The sequence below is a fragment of the Rhinatrema bivittatum genome, chromosome 2 (assembly GCF_901001135.1).
Source record: "Rhinatrema bivittatum chromosome 2, aRhiBiv1.1, whole genome shotgun sequence".
Taxonomy (NCBI): domain Eukaryota; kingdom Metazoa; phylum Chordata; class Amphibia; order Gymnophiona; family Rhinatrematidae; genus Rhinatrema; species Rhinatrema bivittatum.
The window spans coordinates 209253084-209277345 of NC_042616.1; positions in this window are offsets into that span (position 1 = coordinate 209253084).

Here is a 24262-nt window from a genome sequence, read left to right on the forward strand (position 1 = left end):
TACTTTTTGCTGATGTTATTATGGTCTGTGCATGCCCACCACAATTTTCCCACTTTTTTCTATAAGAGACTGAAGTCAACAGAGAAACTTTACGTGTCTGAAAAATCATACAGGCCAATTCAATAAAAGGTGCAGGAGAGCCGGCGCTCTGAGTCGAGCACTCGCTCTCCCGCACCCAGGCACTCTCCTGGGTGTGCAATTCTGTATTTAAATGAGGCCTGATGCCAATAAGGAGATGCTAAGGACAATAGCGCAACACTTGTGCCTCCTTATTAGCGGGTCCGACAAATGACACTTAATTTTACTGGCATCAGTTTTCAAACCCACTGACAGCCACTGGTTCGGAAAACGGATGCCGGCAAAATTGAGTGTCCATTTTTTAACCCACTGCACATTTTACTTTCAGTATTCCGGGCGACTAACTAATAGGCTCATCACATGCATTTGCATGTGATGAGCGCTATTAGTTTGGGGGGGGGGGGGTGTTGGACGCACGTTTTCCATGTGTTATTACTATCCCTTATAGTATAAGAGGTAATAATAGCGCGTCTAAAACACACGGCCAAATGGGGACTAAATGGTAGAGATGTGAATCGGAACCGGATTCGGTTCTGATTCCGGTTCGGATTCACATCGTGATTTTTTTTTCGTCCGGCCCGATTGGGTTTGTTTTTTTTATCGGCTGCGCCCGAGCCGATAAACAAAAAACCCACCCCGACCTTTTAAAACTAATCCCTTAGCTTCCCCCCCCCCAAAAAAAACCTTTTACAGGTACCTGGTGGTCCAGTGGGGGTCCCGGGAGCAATCTCCCGCTCTCGGGCCGTCGGCTGCCACTAATAAAAATGGCGCCGATGGCCCTTTGCCCTTATCATGTGACAGGAGCCACTGGACCACCAGGTACCTGTGAAAAGTTTTTGGGGGGGGGGGTCGGGAGGGTGGGGGAAGCTAAGGGATTAGTTTCAAAAGGTCAGGGTGGGTTTAGGGATTATTTTTGTGTGCCGTTTTTCCCGCCCTCCCCCAAAACGATAAGAGAACCCCACATACAATATTGTGGGGTTTTCCTATCAGTTTCGGGGAGCCCCCGATTTCTGACGATTTTGAAAATATCGTATGATATTTTCAATCGTCTGAAATACGATTCACATCCCTACTAAATGGTGCACTCGGCTGAGCACACCATTCTGTATCGGCCTGATAGTAAGGGTTCATGCATATTGTCACAGGATTGCTAATGCATTCTGTGGCTCAGAGCCTACTCAGCCACAAATGTATAATTAAATGCTCATTAATGACCAAGTAGCCACTAGCTGGCTTTCCATGCAGCCTCTGAGTGGGGAATCTCATTTTATAATTCACCTAAGCTTGCTGAATAATTATTCACCAGTCTCAAACTGGGTGACTCAACCTCTATGAAATGATATAGAGAATACTTTCATATGTTATTGTATATTATTGTAAACCTTCCTAGAGTCTTATTTGAATAGGTGGTATATAAATAGAAGAAATAAATACATAAAACATTAAGATGTGCTCTGCTAAAACCAATGACATTACAAAAGGGCTAGGCATCTTCTAGCCATTAATATACAACTTTGAATATGTGTGGCAGCTGCTGCATCCCAACTGACTATGCTGTACTGAACTGTGGAGCCAGGGCCATACCCCCTTCCTTTCACTTTCAACAAGAAACATGCACTGGCAGGTCAAGGATACCCCATAGATTGCCATTCTCCCCACCACAACACATTGCGCTGACCTCATGTTGCCCAAAGCATGGGGAAGCAGCTGGGTCACCACCAGTATGGCAGCAAGCAGTGAATGTAAAGACAGAACCAGCCTGAAGGACCTGTCCCCTTCTGGCTTCTGTATGGGAAGCAGGGCCAGTGGATATGTATTGACTCAATCCCCATACTCACCGCTTTCTGCTACCAGCAGCACCAAGCCCAGCAGCTTCCCCATGCTTCAAGGGTTATGAAGACCTGGGGGAAATGGAGAAGGATGGAAACAGGGAGAGGGGGAAAGAGAATTATGAGATCCAATGGTTGGAAGAAGAGGGAACCCTTGGAGCCAGGGGGAGGGTGGTAACAAGGGGGAGATGTGAAATTAGGTGAGGTATCCACTCAGTGACATCAGGGATATATTCAGTCTACAAAGATTCTGGCATCCTCAATACCAATCAGTCCTTCAGAGGATGTAACAGATTTCTGCAGCATAACCAAAACTTCACCAGCTCATTTTTCCTATGAACGAAACAGACATTTCATTTTAAGCTTTTCCATTTCAAAGTTGGGGCTTTTTAACCGCAATGTTGTTTCTGTTCCTCTTTCTTATCTGAGGCAACGTTTGCTATTGTAAGTTTCACTCCACTGCTCTAACAATTAGCTATGTTATGCTTCAATTGAATGGTGATCAAGGATGCCATATTTAATATGCAAATATTCAAAGAACATCCAATTTTTCCCAGTTTGCATATATCTTCAAGAGACAATATTGCTTGAGTTAGCATTAAAAATGTTCTGAGCGAATGAATACATGGTCCCCGTGCTGAGTGATGCTAAATGTGAGACCCAGGATATGTTCCCAGCTCAGTTCCCTGGCTCCCTGAGCTTTCCCAAGACTGAGCTCCCTGAGGATAAAGAGCTCACAGACTCTGAAGGAAAGAAGAGCCAGCTACTACTCTCACGAATCACCAAGAAGACATCCAAATGTAGCTTTACATATTGCTCTGAAGAGGATTGTATTTATCATTCACAGGTGCTAGAAATGTTTTGGCAGATCATATACTCCAGCAGTGATTGCACGTATGTTTCTGAAGTCCTAAATTACAAAGCTCATTGAAATAAAAGGCTGGGCAGATGGAAGGAGAATGGCTGGAAACAAAATATAAAATCAGATTACCCAGTCAGAGTGGGAGTTGTGTGATGGTGGCTTCCTCTGAATAGTGTCAGGGTCCAGGATTTGTCTGTAAACAGGGAGTGTTCAACAGCCTCGCTGAGTGGCAGTTGGTTGTCAAAGGGCAGTGGTACAGCTGTGTTTGTTTCTCTGTCCCTTGCAGAAGTGACCAATGAGAGACAGTGAGGCTTTTTTCTCCTGCTCCTACTGTCTGAACTTTAATCCCTTCCACCCTACCTCTCACCCAACCACCCTAGGATCTGCCTTTCTTAAATATGTCAAATTATCACTCTTTTAAATTAACTGGTGAATTAAGAGATTTTTTACCATCATTAAATATTATAGTTGTTCCTCATAGGAATACCCCCAACCCAACCTAAGGTAACAACATACATTAAAGTAACCAGTACACTCAAAAGAATATCCCGGCCATCAGGCATTCTCTCCAAAGTATTCTACCAAAAAGCCACATCTTGACTTTCTTTCGAAAAACTGGATGTAGTTCAACTCATCCCACAGATCTTTTAGGCATCAATTCCAGCTGCCACATTCAGTACAGCAGCTTTCCCCTCTGTTACGACCATGGCTGCTATGCAGCCGCCTCACCACCAGAGGTCCCCCACGAGCATGCTCTTCTGGCTGGCCCAGTCCTCTCTCTCTCTGTCTACTCCATATCCCAAACTTCCCTTTATAACCCTGCCTAGCAGTTCCCTTGGTGCTTCGGCATCGAGCTCGTCTGAGCTCCCTGCTCTAGCCTCTTCCGCCTTCTGTGTGTGGCCTACGGGCCTTCTGTCCGCTGTGTTTGGCCTACGGGCCTTCTGTCAGCTGTGTGTGGCCTACAGGCCCTCTGCCTGCTGTTTGTGGCCTACGGGCTTTCTGCCTACTGTGTGTGTGGCCTACGGGCCTTCAGCCTGCTGTGTGTAGCCTTAGGGCCTTCTGCCTTGCATTACTGAGTGTGTGTGGCCTTCGGGCCTTCTGCCTTCCCTTGCTGTGTGTGTGTGGCCTTCGGGCCTTCTGCCTTCCCTTGCTGTGTGTGTGTGGCCTACGGGCCTTCAGCCTGCTGTGTGTAGCCTTAGGGCCTTTAGCCTTGCATTACTGTGTGTGTATGGCCTTCGGGCCTTCTGCCTCGCATTACTGTGTGTGTGTGGCCTTCGGGCCATCTGGCTTCCCTTGCTGTGTGTGTATGGCCTTCGGGCCTTCTGCCCTGCCTTGCTGTGTGTGTGTGGCCTTCGGGCCTTTGCCTTGTTCTGCTGCCTTCGGGCTATGTGTTTCATGTTCACTGTTAGCGCTGTCCTGGTTTGTCTGTTCAGTTCTTTGTCAGTCTTGTTTCCCCAGTTCAGTCACTTATACCTCCAGCCATTATCACTCTTACCTGCATGCTTCCTGAATTCATCCTTACCAGCACCCAGTTCCAGTTTTCTGTACACCTTTACCTGCATTCACTCTCACACATACCTCCATGCAGTTCCAGTATTCAAGTTCACCCTTACCTACATGCATCTGGTATCAGATATCTCCAGCCAGTGTTAGACTTTATCTGCCTATTCCACCTTCCTACTTGCCCATAGGGTCCACCCATTCCTGCCTGCACCAGCCAGCATCTAGACTCTTCTGCAGCCCTGCCTCTCTCCACCCTGAGACACCCCTGTTGGTGGTGTTCACAACTCCTGACCTGAGCCCATTCGTAACACCCTCCTCCTTTTCTCCTCTTTCACATCCTCGAGGGAACTCCAGCCCATCAAAATGGCTGTTCTTTGCTCTCCTCCTCTGACCACTGCCAGATTGCCCTGCATGAGATTCTGGGTTTTCAGCTGTTATGCACCATAAATTTGGAATAAAGTATTACTAACCTTGCACATGGAGCCATGCTTCCTTAAGTTAAGGAAAAAAGCTAAGGCATTGCTTTTCAGCCAGGCCTTCCCTTAAGCTCCACATCTTTGACCCAACTTCCTGAATCTTCTATGAATGACTATGTTATACACAACAAGGACTCAACTGGGTCTTGAAATGATTCACAAATGGGATTTCCTATACTGGATCCCAATGCTCCATTAACTGCAAAATTCTGATTTGAATGTAAATTGTTGTACTGCCTCTGTTCATTAAAATTTATTGTAATCTGCATTGACATCAGCTTTGGGAAGAGGTGGAATATCAAATGTTCATAAATAAATAAGTATAAACCCCTTCCTATGTCTTTCATTTTCATTGTGCACCTATTCAATCCAATATCTGGGAAAGTTACAATAAAATAATTGCAATGAAGGTACAATAAAACATAACCATACACATTTCGAGATCCATATTCAAAAGCATTTATCAAGATTACTCAGAAGTTATCCGGCTAATTGAATATTTGGGTACTTATCCGGCTAAATTCTAGCTGACTAATATGTTAGGGGGCTAGAGTTTAGCCAGCTAACTGCCTGATTCACTAAAGCTTTTCTCCTATTCTGTGTCTATGGGAAAACACCTCGATGAATCAGGCCCTACGTTAGGGTGTTCTAGAGGCTTAACTAGGAGAAGTTGAGTTAGCTAGCTAAGTTATCCAGCTAAGTCTGATTATGGACAAAGAGTTGTTCTACAGTCAGCTGGATAAAGTTAGCCGGCAAACTTTAAGATAGCCAGCTATTTTCAATAGTGCGACCACAGCCCTCTGCTACCTGCTCCTGTGTCTGCTCCTCCCTTCCCAGGCAGCGTGAGGGAAGAGGGAAGAAGGAGTGAGCCTGGAGCAGACCCAGCACAGAACAGAACAAGGAAGACTCACTCTGCTCCTAATCCAGCCCTTCCCTTCCTTTCATTCAGGGACAGGAGGAGAGAGGAATGAGCATAAAGGGACATTACACAGGAAAGAATATCCACTCTGCAACCTACCCAAGCCCCTCCCTTCTTCACCTCTTTCCCCCTCTCCTGTCTGCAGGGAAAATGAGGGAAGGAATATTTATGTTTCTAATTTGGGTCCCTTCTGCATTTAGATAAAGGTCTGTGTAATTCATGTATGTCCGAGGTAAGGTATTCTGCTAGTGTGTAGTTTTTGTGTGTAGGGATCTATAGAAGTCCAGCTTGCTCTGTTTTCTCAGTAAGAACATAAGAACATAAGAAATTGCCATGCTGGGTCAGACCAAGGGTCCATCAAGCCCAGCATCCTGTTTACAACAGAGGCCAAACCAGGCCACAAGAACCTAGCAATTACCCAAACACTAAGAAGATCCCATGCTACTGATGCAATTAATAGCAGTGGCTATTCCCTAAGTAAACTTGATTAATAGCAGTTAATGGACTTCTCTTCCAGGAACTTAACCAAACCTTTTTTTAAACCCAACTACAATAACTGCACTAATCACATCCTCTGGCAACAAATTCCAGAGTTTAATTGTGCATTGAGTGAAAAAGAATTTTCTCTTTGTTTGAACATCTTCTAGAGTCTGACGGGCGGCTGAACCAGCAGGATGCAAATCTGCAGTATTCATTTTGCAAAAATCAACAAAAAGCTTCTTTTTTGGACATGATTGTTTACAAACATGAAGACAAATTGCAAGCTACTTTTCACCACAAAGAAACAGACAGAAATTCACAATTATCGTGTTGCAGTTCTGGCCGCGAGCGCCGCGACCAGACCCTTACCTCCGTGTTCCTGGACCTGTTCCCGCTTCTGTTGGCCTGGTTCGCGGCCTGTTCGGCAGCGACCCCGCGAGGGCCGTGCCGCCGGGAAACCTCCCATGGACGCGCGCCACTTGGGTGCTTTTCTAGGCCATTTCCCACCAGTGGTGACTCCGCCCAGTTCCTGACATCAGACGCCGTGTCCTTGATAAGCCGCCACGGACACTCAGTCTGGGCCTTGCAACGGGCTATCAACCGGTTCCCTGTTGCTCTGTGCCCCGGAGTGAGCTGCCTTTGGAACTCGCTTCGTTCCTGCTTGCCTGCTACAGTACCTGCCTGGTTCCAATACCCGAGTCTTGTTACAGTTCCTGTCTGGTTCCCGTACCCGAGTCTTGCTACAATTCTTGCCTGGTTCCAGTACCTGAGTCTTGCCACAGTTCCTGCCTGGTTCCAGTACCCGAGTCTTGCTGCAGTTCCTGCCTGGTTCCAGTACCCGGGTCTTGCTGCAATTCCTGCTTGGTTCCAGTACCCGAGTCTTGCTACAGTTCCTGCCTGGTTCCAGTACCCGGGTCTTGCTACAATTCCTGCTTGGTTCCAGTACCCGAGTCTTGCTACAATTCCTGCTTGGTTCCAGTACCCGAGTCTTGCTACAGTTCCTGCCTGGTTCCAGTACCCGGGTCTTGCTACAATTCCTGCTTGGTTCCAGTACCCGGGTCTTGCTACAGTTCCTGCCTGGTTCCAGTACCCGAGTCTTGCTACAGTTCCCGTCTACTGTTCTAGTCTGGTTTCAGTTCTCAGTCCTGCTCATCAGCCTGCCCGCTCCAGTCTCAAGATCATCAACTCGCCTAAGTCCCAGCAGCCAGGCTCCTACGGGCTCCTCCCAGGGGGGCTTCGGCTTCCAAGGGTGAAGCCTCACCTAAGTCCCAGTGGCTGGGCTCCCACGGGCTCCTCCCGGGGGAGCACCAGCTTCCAGGGTGAAGACCACCTCTACATCCTGCCTGAGCATCTGCCTCCCAGCCTGCAGTGTACCAGAGACATTGAATACCTTTCCCAATCTCTTGCAGGTCGGCCCAAGGGTCCACTAAATTGAGACTCCATAACAGATCATTTCAAAGCCACCACCCTACACATTTGAAATAGAACTTCCCAATGGGCCAATTCCTCTGCCTTCGGTGGATAGAAAGGATGAAAGGAAGAATACATCACTGAAGCAGACAACATTTTTTTTTAATACTTTAATACTTTATTTCGTCACGCCTCATATTAATTCACAAAGATGTCATAATCTTCAGAAGTTACCTTAGAGATTGGCTATTCTAGCCACTCTCGCTCTCTGTATAAAGTATTCCTATTATTTGCATACTTTTGTTTTCCCTCCTTCCTTTTCACTATCCCAGTTGCTCGCCCTTGTTATAATGTAACTTTTTGACTCTGCCACTCTCTGCTCCATACTGATATGTTTATTGACTATGTTGTTATTGTTTAAAACTATTGTTCGATGTAAACCGAATTGATTTGATCTGTATCAAGAAATTTGGTATAGAAAAAGCCCTAAATAAATAAAAAACATGAAGAACAGAATTTTGCAGAGAGGTTATCCTCACCGAATTATCAAAGGAGCATTCAAAAGAGCATTACATGCCAATAGAGAGTGGCTACTACAACCATCATAGAAAGAACCCGCACATAGAATGGCATGTGTACTACCTTATTCCACCCACACAAGTGAAGCCCAAAAATCATCAAAAAAACATTGGAATATATTATCTGACCATACTCCTTTTCAGGAGACCCCTATTTTTGCGAATCTAAGAGGCCAGAATCTGCAGGATATGCTTATAAATACATACAGAGACAGACCTACATCCAGCTCGACACCTAGGGGTCACTTCACATGAGGCAAATGTGTCATGTGCAGTCACACAATGCAGATCCAACAATTTGCTATACCCAATAGCACCAGAATCCATTACCTTTGCGGACATTATACATCAGTACATATAGAAACATAGAAACATATAGAAACATAGAAATGACGGCAGAAGAAGACCAAATGGCCCATCTAGTCTGCCCAGCAAGCTTCACACATATTTTCTCTCATACTTATCTGTTTCTCTTAGCTCTTGGTTCTATTTCCCTTCCACCCCCACCTTTAATGTAGAGAGCAGTGATGGAGCTGCATCCAAGTGAAATATCTAGCTTGATTCGTTAGGGGTAGTAGCCGCCGCAATAAGCAAGCTGCACCCATGCTTATTTGTTTTACCCAGACTATGTTATTAGCCCTTATTGGTTGTTTTTCTCAATGCCCTCACTTTCCTGCAACAGATTTTTCAAGATTTTGAGGCAGAAGTCAACAAATTCTGTGGCAGATTTTTTCAAAATAATGTGGCAACTCTGTGGTAAATTTGCATAATTTTGATTATATTTGTATATTTGGAGATTAACCCTTTTGTTTCTTACATTATACAAAATAAAATCATTTCTGACATTTGTTTCCAGTTTATTTGGTTTTTTATTAGAGGAAAAGAGATCTTAGGGCTTGGAGCTGAGAAGGAAAGAGGGGAAGGAATCTGGATACAGGGAGAGATGGGAACTCAGAGGGAATGAAGAAGGGATCTCAAGCAAGAGGGGTAGAGAGAGAAAGGAAGGAAGAAGCTAGAGACACAGAGGTAAGAGAAGAAAAGAAAATGAGAGGAGGGGGAGGAAGGAAGAGCAATCAGAGACAGGGAAGAGAAAAGGGGATCTAGGATCAGAAGAGGAAGGGATGATCCATTCATACCATTCCCCCCAACACTAATCCTCCCTCTCTCTCGTACTCCACACACTCTTAAATCCTCTCCTCTCACTGTCTTCCCACGTGCATTCCTCCCATCTCCTCAATCACACCACAGAGCACCTCCAGTCTTGGCATTCACTCCCTCTCTCGCATCTCCTGCAATCTCCTGACCCATTCCTTCCCCACACTCACCCAGTCCTGCACCCTGCATCTTTCACTTCAGGGGAGGGGATCTCAGAGGGAGACAGAGAAGGGAACTCATGGATAAGGGCAGAGAGACAGGAGATGGAGGGGAACAAGGGGAGGGGAAGAGGGGAAAGGGGATCATAAAAGAGGGAAGATAAAGAAGGGGAATTAATGGATGAGGAGAGGGCAGGAGGATGATTCCACTCTCACACCCTTCCTTTGGTAGATCCCTTTTTTCACTAATCTACCATATAAATGGGCTTGGACCGACGTGCAGCAAATGCGCAGTAGAGAGCAGCTCAACTGCACATGCACGAGAGCACATCGGTCAGAGGGGAGCCCAGCGGACTTGGAAACGGTGAGGAGCAGCGGCGGCAGCACAGAAGGTCTCCGGGGGGTCTCTTTCTCTCGCGCGGGGAGAAGCGGCGGCATAGACACAGACATGGGAGGTCGCTGGGAGTCTCTCTCTCGCGCGCGCCTCATCACCGAGCGTCGGGCAGGCCAGCAACGAGCCCGGTGGAGAGGCGCACGCAAGAGAGAGACCCCCGGAGACATCCCATGGAGCAGCAGCAGCAGTATCTAAGTGTCAGGCGGGCCAGAGAGAAGAAGAAAGACTGGAGGAGGGCTGAGGGAGAGGGACGGGGTTGTGGAGGAGGTGGGAGGGAAAGGAAGAGGATGTAAGTGGGGAGGGTAAAGTTGTGGAATACAGAAAAAGGGAGTGGAGGAGGGCTGAGGGAGAGGGAAGGGGTTGAGGAGGTGGGAGGGGAAGGAAAGGGAAGATGAGAAGGGATGGAAGGAAGAGGATGTAAGTGGGAAGGGTAAAGTGGAGTAGAGAAAAAGAGAGAGTGGAGGAGGGCTGAGGGAGAGGGGAAGGAAAGGGAAGGTGAGAGGGGAAGGAAAAGGGAAGAGGATATGACTGAACAAGTGGGAAGGGTAAGAAGTTCTGGAGAAGAGAAAAAAGAGCGGAGGAGGGCTGGGAGAGGGAAGGGGTTGCAGATGAGGTGAAAGAGGATGGAAGGAAAAGGGAAGTTGTGGAGAACAGAGCGGCTCTAACCGTGCCGGTCTGACCGATGGAATCTCGCACGTTTTAACGGGCTTAACGGCTAGTTATCATATACTCCACACCCCTTCACTCACTCTCAAACATACTCTCCACATCACCTCTCATCCCTACACTCCCACACACATTCCACACCCTCTCTGATCCCCTTCCTTATTCTATACACACATCCGACCATCCCTTCCCACCCACAATCCCTCACTCTCACACATTCACCCCGTACCCTCTCTGATCCCCTTATTCACAATGTCCCTTATCACCCACACCCCCTCCCTAGCTTTCCCTGCCATGTCCCCTCCAGTTCTCTCGCTAGCACCCACTCCGAAACCCTCTCTCCCTCCTCACCCATGTGCGTCATTTGGAACTTTCTTAAATTAGAATACAGCAGCAGCAACGCGATGCCTTGGGCTGCGTCCTCTTTCTGTGCAACCAGAATGTCAGATTTTGAACTGCAGGGGCTGCAGTAGAGCAGCAAGGTTTACAGTGTGATACTCTGGCCCTGGGCCGTTGCTGCTGATGCTGCTGTTGTTATGGTTTGGGACCCTTGAGCCGGAGCGAGCGGTGATGACCACTGAGGAATTGCCCCCAATGGATCTCGTCTCCGGGAGGTGGCGCTGGTGAGGACAACCCGGCAGGACCTTCACCTATACCAGCCCTCGTTCGCCGCAGGTTGAGCCCCTGGGTGCCGGGGCTGGCAGGACTTAGGTGCGGGTGCCTCAGTGAAGCAGGTGAAGAGGATAACGGAGACAGGGTCAGCAGTCCGGGTCTGGGCAGGCAGCGAAGAAGCGAAACGGAGTCCAGGCAGAAGATCCGGGGCAGGCGGCAGACAAACAAGAACGGAGAACCAGGCCAGGGGTCAAGACAGGCAGCAGACAAGCAGAGACGAGAAGACAAGCTGAGGTCAAACCTGGAGATCAAGCCGGGGTCTGGATAACTGGGACTGAGGAGCAAGGACGAGGCTGGAAGCAGGAACGAAGGCACGGTCAGGAAGGCAGGAACTGGAAGCAGGATCACAAGGACTGGAACAGGAGCAGGAACGAAGGCAGGCACAGGATCAAAGCAGGAACTAGAACAAAGGATGTCTGGATCAGCAACTAGAACTCCAAGGAGATGACCTGTTGCAAAGGCAACTTCTGTAGACTGCTGTGGGGTTTAAATACCCCTCCCAGGTGATGTCATCTTCCGGGGCCGGGCTGAGTTTTCTCGCCGCAGCCCCTTTAAAGGGCGGGGCCTCCTGCACACATGTGCCTAGGGAGAAACCCCCCCCCCCCCCCCCCCGCTGGATGGAGGAGGATGCGGTCGCAGCCATGTGGCAGGCCACGGTCGGCCTGCTGCGGAGTGGTCCGCACCGCGCCGGGCCATGGCGAGAGGAGCAGGTAGGAAGGACCGGCCGGGGGCTGCCGCAGCCGGGAACTGCAACAGCTGTTATTCCCTGATTTAAGGAAGTTCCGATCAGCGCATGTGAGGGAGGGAGGATGGAGGGTAGACAAGCAGCAATGACTGCCACTACAGCTTTGTGTCCTGGTCCCTGGTCTCCTGTGGCAAATCTGTGGAGAAGAAGCAATTCCATGGAAAGAGCTGAATTCTGCAGCCCTTCTTGTGATCATGGAATTGTGGGAGACCAGGGGTCCTGCATATGATCACTCCCATAAACCCCCCCCTGTTCAGTGCACATCAGTACCTCATCCCCAATTGTGTACTGCTTCCTTGCATTTCTGCATCCAAAATGCCTAATTCTACACTTTATTTTTAAATTAAATATTAGCTGCCAAGCACTTTACCACTTCTTGTAATTTCTTAGATCACTCTTCAGTTTTTCTATTATTTTTTTAATTTTATTTTTTATTAAAGTTTACATGATGAACAATCATCAATGATTTACAAGAAACTTTTCTGAGATTCCCACTTAAATCAATCCACACTATTAAACATAATACAAAGGAAACCCGGACCAAAAAGTCCCCAGTGGTAAATGGGGAGAGGGGTATATATAAGAAAATTATTTAACAAAAGGAAAAAACAGGGGAAATCACAGAAACAGGGGGAGCAAAACCATCTATCAATATGGCCAACCTACACATCCCTAGTATAGACCTAACCCCTTCCCAATTAACCATTCTTATCTATCAGAAATGTTTCCAAATATGAGTGGTCAGAAAAACCAAACTTATTATTTTGATAACTCATTAAACAGTTTCATGGAAACTTGAGAAAGAAAGTGGTACCAAAGGTTACCACCCCCTGCCGCTAGTTCCTCCAAAGTTGAGTAACTCGTGAAACATCAGGAAATACTTGAATTTTCTGGCCACAAAACAAAAATTCTTTCTTCTTAAATTACTTCTGAAGAACCAAATCCTTATCACTTTCTGCACAGAATATTATTTATTGATGCTTCTAAAAAGGTAGATATATTAGTGCTCAGAGAGAACAAGGTATCCAACCCACTCTCATTTTCAGCCACATTCTTTCTATAGCCAGGCAAATAATAGAGATTAGGTAAGGCTATATCTCTATTAATGGGTATACTACCTATTTCATACAGGCCTTCCCCTCAATTAATTCACAATATTTCGATCCACCGTGCGATGTGAATGAATAAAAGCAAAGAGTTGTATGTCACCATCTTAACCTTCTTTCCACTGTTATCGGAGCATAACATTGTAAATATTGTAAATATTGACCAATGTACCCAGTCCTGACCTGTACATACAGTTTCTTCCTTATTTTACCTATTTAACTGTACCGAGTTAACCTATATTTAACTATACCTATAACCTATATTTAACTGTAACATATATTTAACTGTACCAAGTTTACCTATATTTTTCCTCTTACTACAGTTTTTGTTCTCTGTAAAAGCCTCGCCTGTTGTTATGGCGACACTGTTTATGTTTTATGTAAACCGATACGATGTGTAAACAGATGTCGGTATATAAAAATGCTGAATAAATAAATATATTTCCTAAACAACTCCAAAGATGACATCAATCTAGTATCTTGAAAATTCAAAAAGTACAAGTTCTTTTTTCGTTGGATATTTTCTAACATCTCGAGCTGATTATGATACCTTAAGCTATCTTTAATAAATGAAGCATTTCAAGTTTGCAAAGAGGAGGGGCCATAGTTGATACCGTTGATTCTAATATAGATAAACGAACAGTATGATCTTCTAACACAGTCTTAGATTCATCCATATACTGGATTAATTTCTAAGTGGTATGAGTCAAGATATTATCCATTTTAACAACCATCTTTCAAACATCTATGAGGATAATTTCTATTAGGATTAATTTCCCAGGTAAAGCCCTAGGTGAAGAATTAGCAACTAAATTTGAGACTTCTCCACTGGAAACAACACCTGCAACATGAAGATTAAAAGTAACTCCACCCTCCAATGAATGCATCAATGGTCCTAAGTTCTCTTTCTTCAGAAGAGGTTCCCATGACCACAAGACTGGAAAGATCTGATGGCTGGAGCAGTGGTTGGCACGAGCCCAGACGCAAGGAAGTTCCGAATAAATCAGAAGTTACTCCCAGGGGAATTTTGCGCTACTGTGGAGCGCAGAGGTTTTGCAGAATTCCCCTCCTGTGCAGAATTTCCATTTTCTGCCCAGAATTCGAGAAAATGGAGCAAGCCCGGTGTGCTGTGAGCGGAGCCGATCCCACTCACAGTGAGGATAAAGCAGGCCCTGGTGTGCTGCGAGCGGAGCTGGTCCCGCTCGTGGTGAAGATGGCACAGGCCACGGCATGGCGTGAATGGAGCTGTCCCACTGTCAGTGAAGATGAAGCAGGCCCCTGTGTGCTGTGAGCGGAGCCCGCCCTGCTCACATCAAAGATGCAGTAGGCCCCAGTGAGAGTAAATTGTGTGTAGATTATGTGTGTGTAAGACTGAAAGCCTGGCTTGGAGGGGGGATAAGAGTGAGCATAGTTGTTTAACCAGGCATGAAACTCTAAAAGAGCCGACTGGGGGCCTTCCCAACTGATAAAAACGTTGTCAATATACCTCTTCCAACATTTTAGATATTGAATCCACTTACATCCATGAATGTGTAATGCTTCAAATGTGGAAACAAAAATGTTGGTGACGTCGGGGGCCATGGCAGTGCCCATGGCTATGCTTCGGATTTGTAGGTAGAATTTGTCTTCAAACATAAAATAATTTTTACTTAATGCCAACTTCAGCAATTCAATGATGAAATCTGTGGGAATTCTTTGAGGTTGTGGATGAGATTCCAGGGCCTTGGTGACCGCAATTAATGCCTGATCCTGTGGGATTACAGTGTATAGTGATTCAATGTCCATCGCAACTAAAAAGCCGTCTTGTGTTAACTGTAGCTAGGAACTGCAGCATGCTAGCGCTATCTTTGATGTAAGATGTTGCTAATGGTACAAAAGGTTGTAGGATCTTATCAAGGAAAACAGAGACTGGCTCTATTACCGACTCTTTGGCAGAGACTATTGGTCTGCCCGGCAGGTTGATCAATGTTTTGTGTATCTTTGGAACTAAATATAGAATAGGTATTATAGGATTGTTGTTAATCATATAGTTCCGTTCCGAGTTGGTGATGTATCCAAGTTCAAATCCCCGCTCTATTATTTCCTTTGCTTCAATCAAGGTGTTGTGGTAGGATCCTCTTTTAATTCTTGGTAAAAAGTCTTGTTGGATAGTTGTCGATACGCTTCCTTAAGATACGATGGTTTGCTCATGCCTACCACAGTGCCCCCTTGTCGGCTGGTTTAATTACAATATCTTCTCTATTCTGTAAGTGATGTAAAGCCTGTGATTCCTCATGTGTCATGTTGAAATAAACATGTGATTTTGATTTTTCTATTTCTTCAATGTCTCACAACACCAAGTTCTGAAAAGTGTTAATGGCTGAGTCTCCCAGTGGTGGTGGGCTCCACTTGGATTTTAATTTAACTAAAGATTCAGTGGTCGAAATGAATTCTAAAGGACTACGTGATAGAAAAAATTTTCATTGTAGCTGTCTGATGAATTTGCTGAAGTCACACCTAAATTGGAAAGGATCATGTTTCTGAGTGGGAACATAGTTAAGCCCTTTGTTTAAAACTGCTTCCTCAATGGCAGTTTTAAACAAAGGGATGTTTATAACTGCTGAAGGCATGTCCAGTCCTTCTGGCCTCCTTGTGGGGAAAAATTGTTCACTGAAAATTGGGATCTGGTCCTGGGACGATTCCATTCTGTGTTCTGATAGTTCCTGGCTCCCCATCTTCTGCCTCTTGTATTCTGGCCCCTGTATTGGACCGGACATGAGTAGTCCCCCGACTGATGTTCCTCGTCACTGCCCGATGAACTATCTGAAAAATTAAACGTGACTTGTTTGGTTTTGATTCCTGGTTGAGCCAATGGTATATGGATCCTTTTTTGTAGTCCCCTTCATCTCTGTGGAACTTGTTGACCTTAGTAGCTTTGATTTCAGCTTTAAATTTCTCCATATTGTGTTTAAACTCTTGCAGGCTGGTATCAAAGGTATCCAGGGCTACGTCATGCTTTAAAGACTCTAACATGGTTTGTGATTGTTCCCATAGCTTGGACGCGATTTTGCGAGCCTGACCAACGATTAATAATATTAGGTCCATGGAACATTTATTGAGGATAAAAGACCATTTCTCTAAAAAGTCCGGGTATTTGGTGTATATCTTAGGTTCTTTAACCATCCAGAGCCCCCGTGGGATGCGCTGATGTTTCAGATATTCTACCATAGTTGTGCCGTGTAACTCTGTCCTAATTAGACATTTCTGTAGTGTTATCAATTCCGTCCAACTTGTGAGGGAGAGACCCTGACTGTCTTCCGAGAACAAAGATTCGCTTTGTAGTGCATCATTTAATTGGTCATGTGAAAAACTATATATCTTATCCCATTGCGGATGTGCCATTTTTCAGGACAACACGTAAGCAACCCAATGTAAAAGTGTATTGATTTGTCCAGTGACCAACGAGCAAAGATAACTTATAACAATCATGTTGTGTCATAAAATTTTTTCTTTCTCTTATGCTGTTATTAGTATCACATATACGTCATATAACAATTTTTATAATGAATTTTGGGACCTTCATACACCCACGGTTAAACAAGCTCACACTTGTATTGCCACCGTTACAGGTCTTATTTTAATCATCGGTCCAATCCATTTTCTTATGGTTTTCCAATTTTTCTTATTATTTTGAAAACTTTTCATAAAATTTGAAAAGAACTGTACTTCCCTTTTGCTTAAATCCATAGAGTTCCAGAGTCTGAAGTCCGACGTGAACACATTTTGCTGAGTCGCTGCCTCAGGGACTTCTCAGGATGACTCATAAAGCACTGCTCTCCCAGTTCTCTAGATGCTCATATTGTGGAAGTTTTCTTTATTTGTTTCGAGTGCCTCAGGGATCCGTACTTGGACCTATAATTTATTTATAAATGACCTGGAAAGAGGTACAACAAGCAAGGTAATCAAATTTGTGGATGACACAAAATTATGCAGAGTAGTTAAATCACAAGCTGATTGTGATAAATTACAGGAGGACCTTGTGAGTCTGGAAAATTGGGCATCCAAATGGCAGATGAAATTTAATGTGGACAATTGCAAGGTGATGCAAATAGGGAAAAATAACCCTTGATGTAGTTACACAATGTTAGGTTCCATATTAAGAGTTACCATCCAGGAAAGAGATCTAGGCATCACAATGGATGATACAATGAAATCATCAGCTCAGTGTGCTGTGGTGGTCAAAAAAGCAAACAGAATGTTAGGAATTATTAGGAAGGGAATGGAAAATAAAATGGAGGATGTCATAATGCCGCTGTATTACTCCATGGTGAGACCATACCTTAAATACTGTGTGCAGTTCTGGGCACTGCATCTCAATAAAGATACAGTTGCACTGGAGAAAGTACAGAGGAGGGTGACCAAAATGATACGGGACATGGAACAGCTCCCCTTGAGGAGAGACTAAAAAGGTTAGGGCTGTTCCACTTGAAGAAGAGACGGCTGAGGGAGGATATGATAGAAGTCTACAAAATCATGAAAGGAGTTGGTGAATGTGAATTGGCTATTTATTTATTTATTTATTTATTTAATTTATTTAAAAGTTTTTTATATACCGCGCACTTGGGCACTTACATGTCCGTCTAGGCGGTTTACAAACGCGCTGAGCCTATTTTGCATAGGCTCGGTGGCGCGCGCAAGCCCCGGGACGCTCGTAAGTCCCGGGGCTTCGCTAGGGGGGCGTGTCGGGGGGGCGTGTCAGGGGCGGTGCGACGTTCGGGGGTGAATGACTTCTGTAATCTGTGTCAATTCCCATGTCTAAATTTGTTGTGACTTTATCACCTTTTTGCTGTTTTCTCATCTCCATCACCTTTGGAATGTTACTTAAAGTGCATCTAGGCCTCCTTACTAACTGAATTCAAAAAAAGAAGTTTCCTCTAAGGCTGAACTTTTCACTGGTGTCTGCTATAGAAAGGAAATGTTCTTTTTTTGTCAGTGTTTTTTTATATCTTAATTTATACTCTGTTTTTGTATTATTTATACAAATTGTAAAATATAATTCAGTACACTTGAAACAAGAAATAAGGTACACCTGAAGAAAAAACTATATAAGAAAAAAAATCAAATAATGAAATATACACCTAGCATAAGAATGCCTCCTCTTAACCCACCATAAGAAGAGGGGAGATACAATTAAACAAACTAAAAACATATCAGAAGTAATTGTTACATATTGTTTTATGTTAATTATTTTAAACTATTTTTACACTGCATACTTGTGCAGATATTGTAGCGGTTTACAGGTATAACCCACATACGTAGATGAATTAAAAAATAAAAAACACATACATACATTAAAAATACAATATATATCATCTCCAATTTGAAACTCTCTCTGACTGATAGCTCAGGTGACCCCAATTCGATATTAACAACTGGCTGCATTTTTTACTTTATTTGTGGGACTCCTAAGGATTTTCATTTCCAAATTCACACTGGTACAACTACGATTAAAAATTTAAAAAGAAAATATGGCAGTGTCGTCTGGAGTCTCAGGTTTTAGGGCATGTTATTCCAAGCGATTGGACCGGCCACTGAGAAAGCTCAGTCTCTTATCTCGCCAATATGTGCCTGCATGATGGAAAGAATTTCTAATAAGCCCATATGTTATGAATAGATCAAGTTGTTTCAATGAACTTTATGGGCCTGAGTTATTTTCTAATTAAGTATATGCTTCTTAATAAGGTTTTATATGTAGTTATCTGTATTATTAAATAGTATTTGTATGGTATGTATTATTTTATTTTAGATTCCGCCTTTCAGCCACTTCAAAGCGGATTACATTCGGGTATTGCAGCTATTTTGTTATTTGTTTTATTATTTTTTAACTTTTTATTTATGCATTTCAAATATACAGTCAAGAACAACCTTGCCATAGTTAAAAACACAAGTAATCCATTAACAGTGAGTTCAAGGGGAAAAATAAAATATATATGTATATTCTGAATTTTGATCTATAAGTCACATATGGGTAGGACAAAATGAAGCCCAAACTAAATTGGTCCCACCAGGGACTGCGTCAACAAGCTAAAGCCACCCTCTTAATAAGAAAACTTTCCAATTGAACTGGATCATAAAACAAGTATTTATCTCCTTGCAATTTAATAATACATTTACAGGGAAACCTTAACTGGATTCTCTCTCTTTTAGACAAAAGCAATTTCCTTGATGAGTCAGGCCCTAAGTGTGCTAACTTATCAAGCTATTTACATAAAAGACACCGGAACTGCAAGCACTAATTTTGAGCCTCTAGCACATTGGAAAAAATTATATTATCAAAAAAAAACCTGCTTTGTAGAGGATCAGAAAATATATCAATTGCCAAGAAATTTAAGCTAACGGGCGGATTTTAAATGCCCTGCTCGCGTAAACCGGCCGGATTTACGCGAGCAGGGCCCTCGCACGCTGGCGCGCGCAGAGCCCCAGGACGCGCGTAAGTCCCGGGGCTTTTTTAAGGGGGGCGTGTCAGGGGCGTCGCGAAATGATGTGACGTTTGGGGGGCAGGCCCGGGGGCGTGGTTTCAGCCCGGGGGCATTCCGGGGGCGTGGCCGCGCCCTCCAGAACAGCCCCTGGGTCGGGTCTTGGCGCGCCAGCAGCCCGCAGGCGTAAATCCATTGATAAAGGTAGGGGGGGTTTAGATAGGGCCGGGGGGGTGGGTTAGGTAGGGGAAGGGGAGGGCGAAAGAAAGTTCCTTCCGAGGCCGCTCGGAGTGAATGGAGGCAGGCTGTGCGGCTCGGCGCGCGCAGGCTGCCCAAAATCGGCAGCCTTGCGCGCGCCGATCCCAGATTTTATAAGATACGCGCGGCTACGCAGGCGTAACTTTGCGCGTGCCGGCCGGCAGCCCTGCTTCGTCCTCCGGTCCCGGGGGCTGGTCTGGAGGCCTCGACCACGCCCCCGGGCCCGCCCCCGAAACACCACGGCCTGCCCCCGAAATGCCATGTCGTTTCGGGAACACCCCGGACACGCCCCCTCCCGCCCCTTTTCAAAAACCCCGGGGCTTTACGCACGCCGGCGCGCGAGGGCCCTGTGCGCATAAATCCGGAAGGATTTACGCGCGCAGGCCTTTTAAAATCCGCCCCAAAGAGTGCAGCCCTTGTGGATTCCTCTTCTGCTGAACTCTCCAAGATCTGTTTGAGATTCAAACTGTCTTGAATTCTGCTTCAATAATCACCTTAAATATGTGAGAATATGGGCAAGGGCCATGGAACCTGAAATTTCAGCCCATCTCTGCCTTTCACCTTGAAGCTTGTAAAAGTACTAGTGTTCAGAAATGCATTTGAGCAGCGCAGATAAATTAACATAGAAACACGGAATATGATGGCAGATGAGGACGAGGAGGCCCACCTAATCTGCACCAATGTACTTGGTGGTAGTAATAAGCCATTGACTTCCAGTTGATCTCTGGCTTTTTCTTTACTCTTTTGCCACCAGGGGGAAGCAGTCTGAATTAACTTCACAGGACAGTGTGCACTGCACATAGGTCACTAGGGGATCCTCTGTGCTTACCTCATGCCTTCTTGCATTCCATTACCCGTCTGGTGCCTCCGCAGCTTCCTTTGGGATTGTTGTTCCATGCATTCACCGCCCTTTCAATGAAGAAAGGCTTGGAGCTTCCTATTCTACAATGTCATTTCCATTAAAAAGGGCTTGTCTCTTCTGCAGCATTTACATTTATACCTTTGAGGTATTTGAAAATCTTATCATAACCTGCATGTCTCTCCTCTCCCCCATGATATATATATATATAAGGTCCCCAAGTCTCATTTCATAGGGCTTTTGTTGCAGATTTTGGTAGCCAGTCTGTGAAATGTCTATATCTCCAGGTGAAGTCTCATCAGTAATGTGTACGAGTCTGTGGCCTATATTAATTATTTGATAACTATAGTTAAGATCCTGTTTTATAGATCTTTGTAAAACAAAAAAAAAAATTATGTTGCAAGTTTTAAAGTCAATTATTTGTTTATCCATATATATTGGGTGTGTTTTTTTAAGATGGAGACTTAGTTCATACTTTAAAATACTGAATTGCTGTTCTCATTGGATGCTCCAGGTTCCCATACCTTTAATTGTATCATCATAGGAATTATCCCAAGAACCAATTATAAAGAAATCAGTTTTCTGCAGGACCAATGTATTTACTATACACAATTATCCATCTGGAATTTCACTAAAAATGAATATTCTTAAAATATACAGGGTGCCCATGGAAAAGTAGCCTGCCTCCAATGCACTGGTATTGGAGACGGGCTACTTTTCCATTGGCCACCCTATATAACAAGAAAAATAATGAATACATAGGTATTAGCGCACATTACGAGAATATGTTTATAGTACTAAGTATTCCAATAAAATTTGTGATTTGGACATTATTTTGTTGATTTTACTGGAACTCAGTTTGCAATGTTAGTACACATTTACTATTATATATTAGTTGCCAATAGGAATATTATAATGGCAGGAAGAAGTAAGACTTGGCAAGGATAATTGTCTTGAGGGTATGTATTCTAACAATCAGGGAGAAGCAAATTTCAACCTGAAACTCCCAATACTAGAAACTGAGTGAAACTTGTCGCCATCTGCCTGCCGTGCAAGCCTATTGCTGAAAGTCTTGCCCAGAAAGAGATCAGATATCGGAAGGAACGAATATAATATAATATAATGCCCAGTCTGGGCATTATAAAGGAAATCTAGTGTTTGCCAAAATATACCACTTTATAGAAAGTTAGAGATGTCAAATCCAAGTTTCATATCAAGAAAGAAAAGAAGGGAAGACGTTATGGGCAACTGCACTGACTCATTTCAGAGTTTCGTACGAAACGATATCCTTTTGAAAATACTTCTCATATAAATTTCGTTTTCACATACTTAAAAAAAACAAAATAACAAAACTCGTAAACTAATATGGTGAGGCTGCGATGACCTCACCGCAACGTCTCATTCAGGAGAGCCCTGCTACTCTTATTTCATTTCCCAATCGCCCATTCATTCTTCCTTCCTATAATTGCCACTCCCCTTACAACCAGGTCCTTACTTGCAAAATAAAAAACTATGGAAGAAAACTGGACTTTCCGCGGTCCCCCAATAAATACAAGACCATGGCTGGGGCATGCAGCTCACTCTCCTCTGGCCAAATCTAAGCCGGCTGCCAGCCCAGAGAGAGAAGAAGAAGAAGCGCGGCATGGAGCTCCCACAGACGAGTAAGTAACCCTCCGCCGACCAATGGCGAGCGAGAGAGCGAGCGCGCGGCCGGCAGGAAGCGCCCGTGCGCGGCGCCGAGGCTGCCCCGAAGTTCACTCTCTGCTTCCCCTCTTGTCTCTGACAGGCGTCTCCTTCCTGCCAGCTCTGATCCTGACGGCGCTGCTGCTCCTGGCTGGCAGCCGGAGCCTGGCACGGGCAGCCGCTCTGCCTCCCGCCGATTACTCGGGCGAGGAACTGCCGGAGCCCGACTCCCCCCAACCCAACTACCTGTCCTTGGCCCTGCTGATCCAAAGCGAAGCGGCCACGCTGAAGGCAGAGGTGAGTCCAGACAGGCGCACACATACACACAATACTTACATTGCATGTGCACCCAGAGAGATCTCAGAACACATAAATGCGTGCGCACACACCCACAGACTCTGTGCCCAAAATTACATGCACACAAAATTTCTGAACATATATATACACACACACACATATTTGCATACACACGTTATAGCCACATTATATGCACTCTCACATTCACACAGATCTCAGAATATATAAATGCACATACTATACCCCACAATATCTGCACACTCACACATTTCAGAACATACACAGAGCTCAGATTAAATGCACACACACCGATCTCAGAACATATACACACAGTATTTGCATATTATTTATGCACACACACACACACAGATCTCACAACAGAATTACATATACACACTTTTCTTAAACACAAAGCAATTTATATGGTGCCCTGAGGTGGTGCTGCTATAGCCAGGGTATAAGGGAATTATATTGGGAACCTTGGGAATTGTGGCTTTAGCCAACGCTGGGGCTGATTTATGTAAAGTTTGCAGCAGTTTTGTGCAGATGTTTTCCCACTTTGAAAGTACTGGGATTTTCATGCTGATAAAACTAGCACAGGCCTTTAATAAATCAACCCCATTCATCTTAAAACTGACAGCAACCAGCTCAGGTTATCTTGTTTTATCCTCTTATCTGGCCAAGGGAAGTAATGGCGTTAACAGCAAATAAGGAGATATACACCCACTATTCTAGATATGAAAAGCAAGTTCCACCCAGATGATTTCAGACCATGCTCAGTGCCTTATCCCTCAACCTTGCCCTTACTGTTAGCACTTCCTCTGCCAAAATACATAAGTAAAGGGAACATCTATAGTTTAAAAAATAATTTACTATTCAACATAAAGCTACTCCACGTCCTATAGTCACAAAGTATGAGCTACCACAATGCTTTTCTTTTTCTGAGATCAGTTTAAAATAGCAAGCCATTTCATATTTTACAAAAGCAGATATTCCTCATACCAGAGGAAAACAAGTTCAGTTTTTATTAGTTGGATAATTACAGCAGATTCTTAATTATCACCAGAAAGAAAACATAATTATGAAAAATCTCCATTATTTAAAATTATACAATGAACCAAGAAAATCATAGAGTCCTATTTTATGCATTGTACATGCACTCATATGCGACTACTGGTCTGAAAGGCTAGGACCCAATTTATCAACAAGTTGTGAACAGGAAAAAATCTCTCTCAGTACTAAAATCACAGGGGGGGGGGGGGGGGAGAGGACAGGGGACCAGAAGAGGACTTGCGTCTGGACACGTTTCAGGATAACATCTGAGTAACTGAAAAGCCATTCTCAGACCTGCCAGCTCCAGGCTGATTTTACTGGTTTCTAAATAGCTCTGCCTCCTGGTTCTGCAACGGGGAATGGCTAACCAGGATAAGCAGACACTGCCCTAGAATCTGTAATGCAGAGAACCAGTGCCCAGGGATCTTTCTGCATCATGTTCCAGCATTTGGTAATTAATATGGTTGAAGGTGGAGATAAGGAGAGATGACCCTGCAATACGGCCAGGCTTGCCACATTCCTGAAACTATTATTAGCATCATTGTTCCTCTTTTGATCTTTTTCTTTAAGTCTTCTTTATCATGTGCCCTAGTAAATTTTATTTCTTTTCTAAGTTATATCCATTT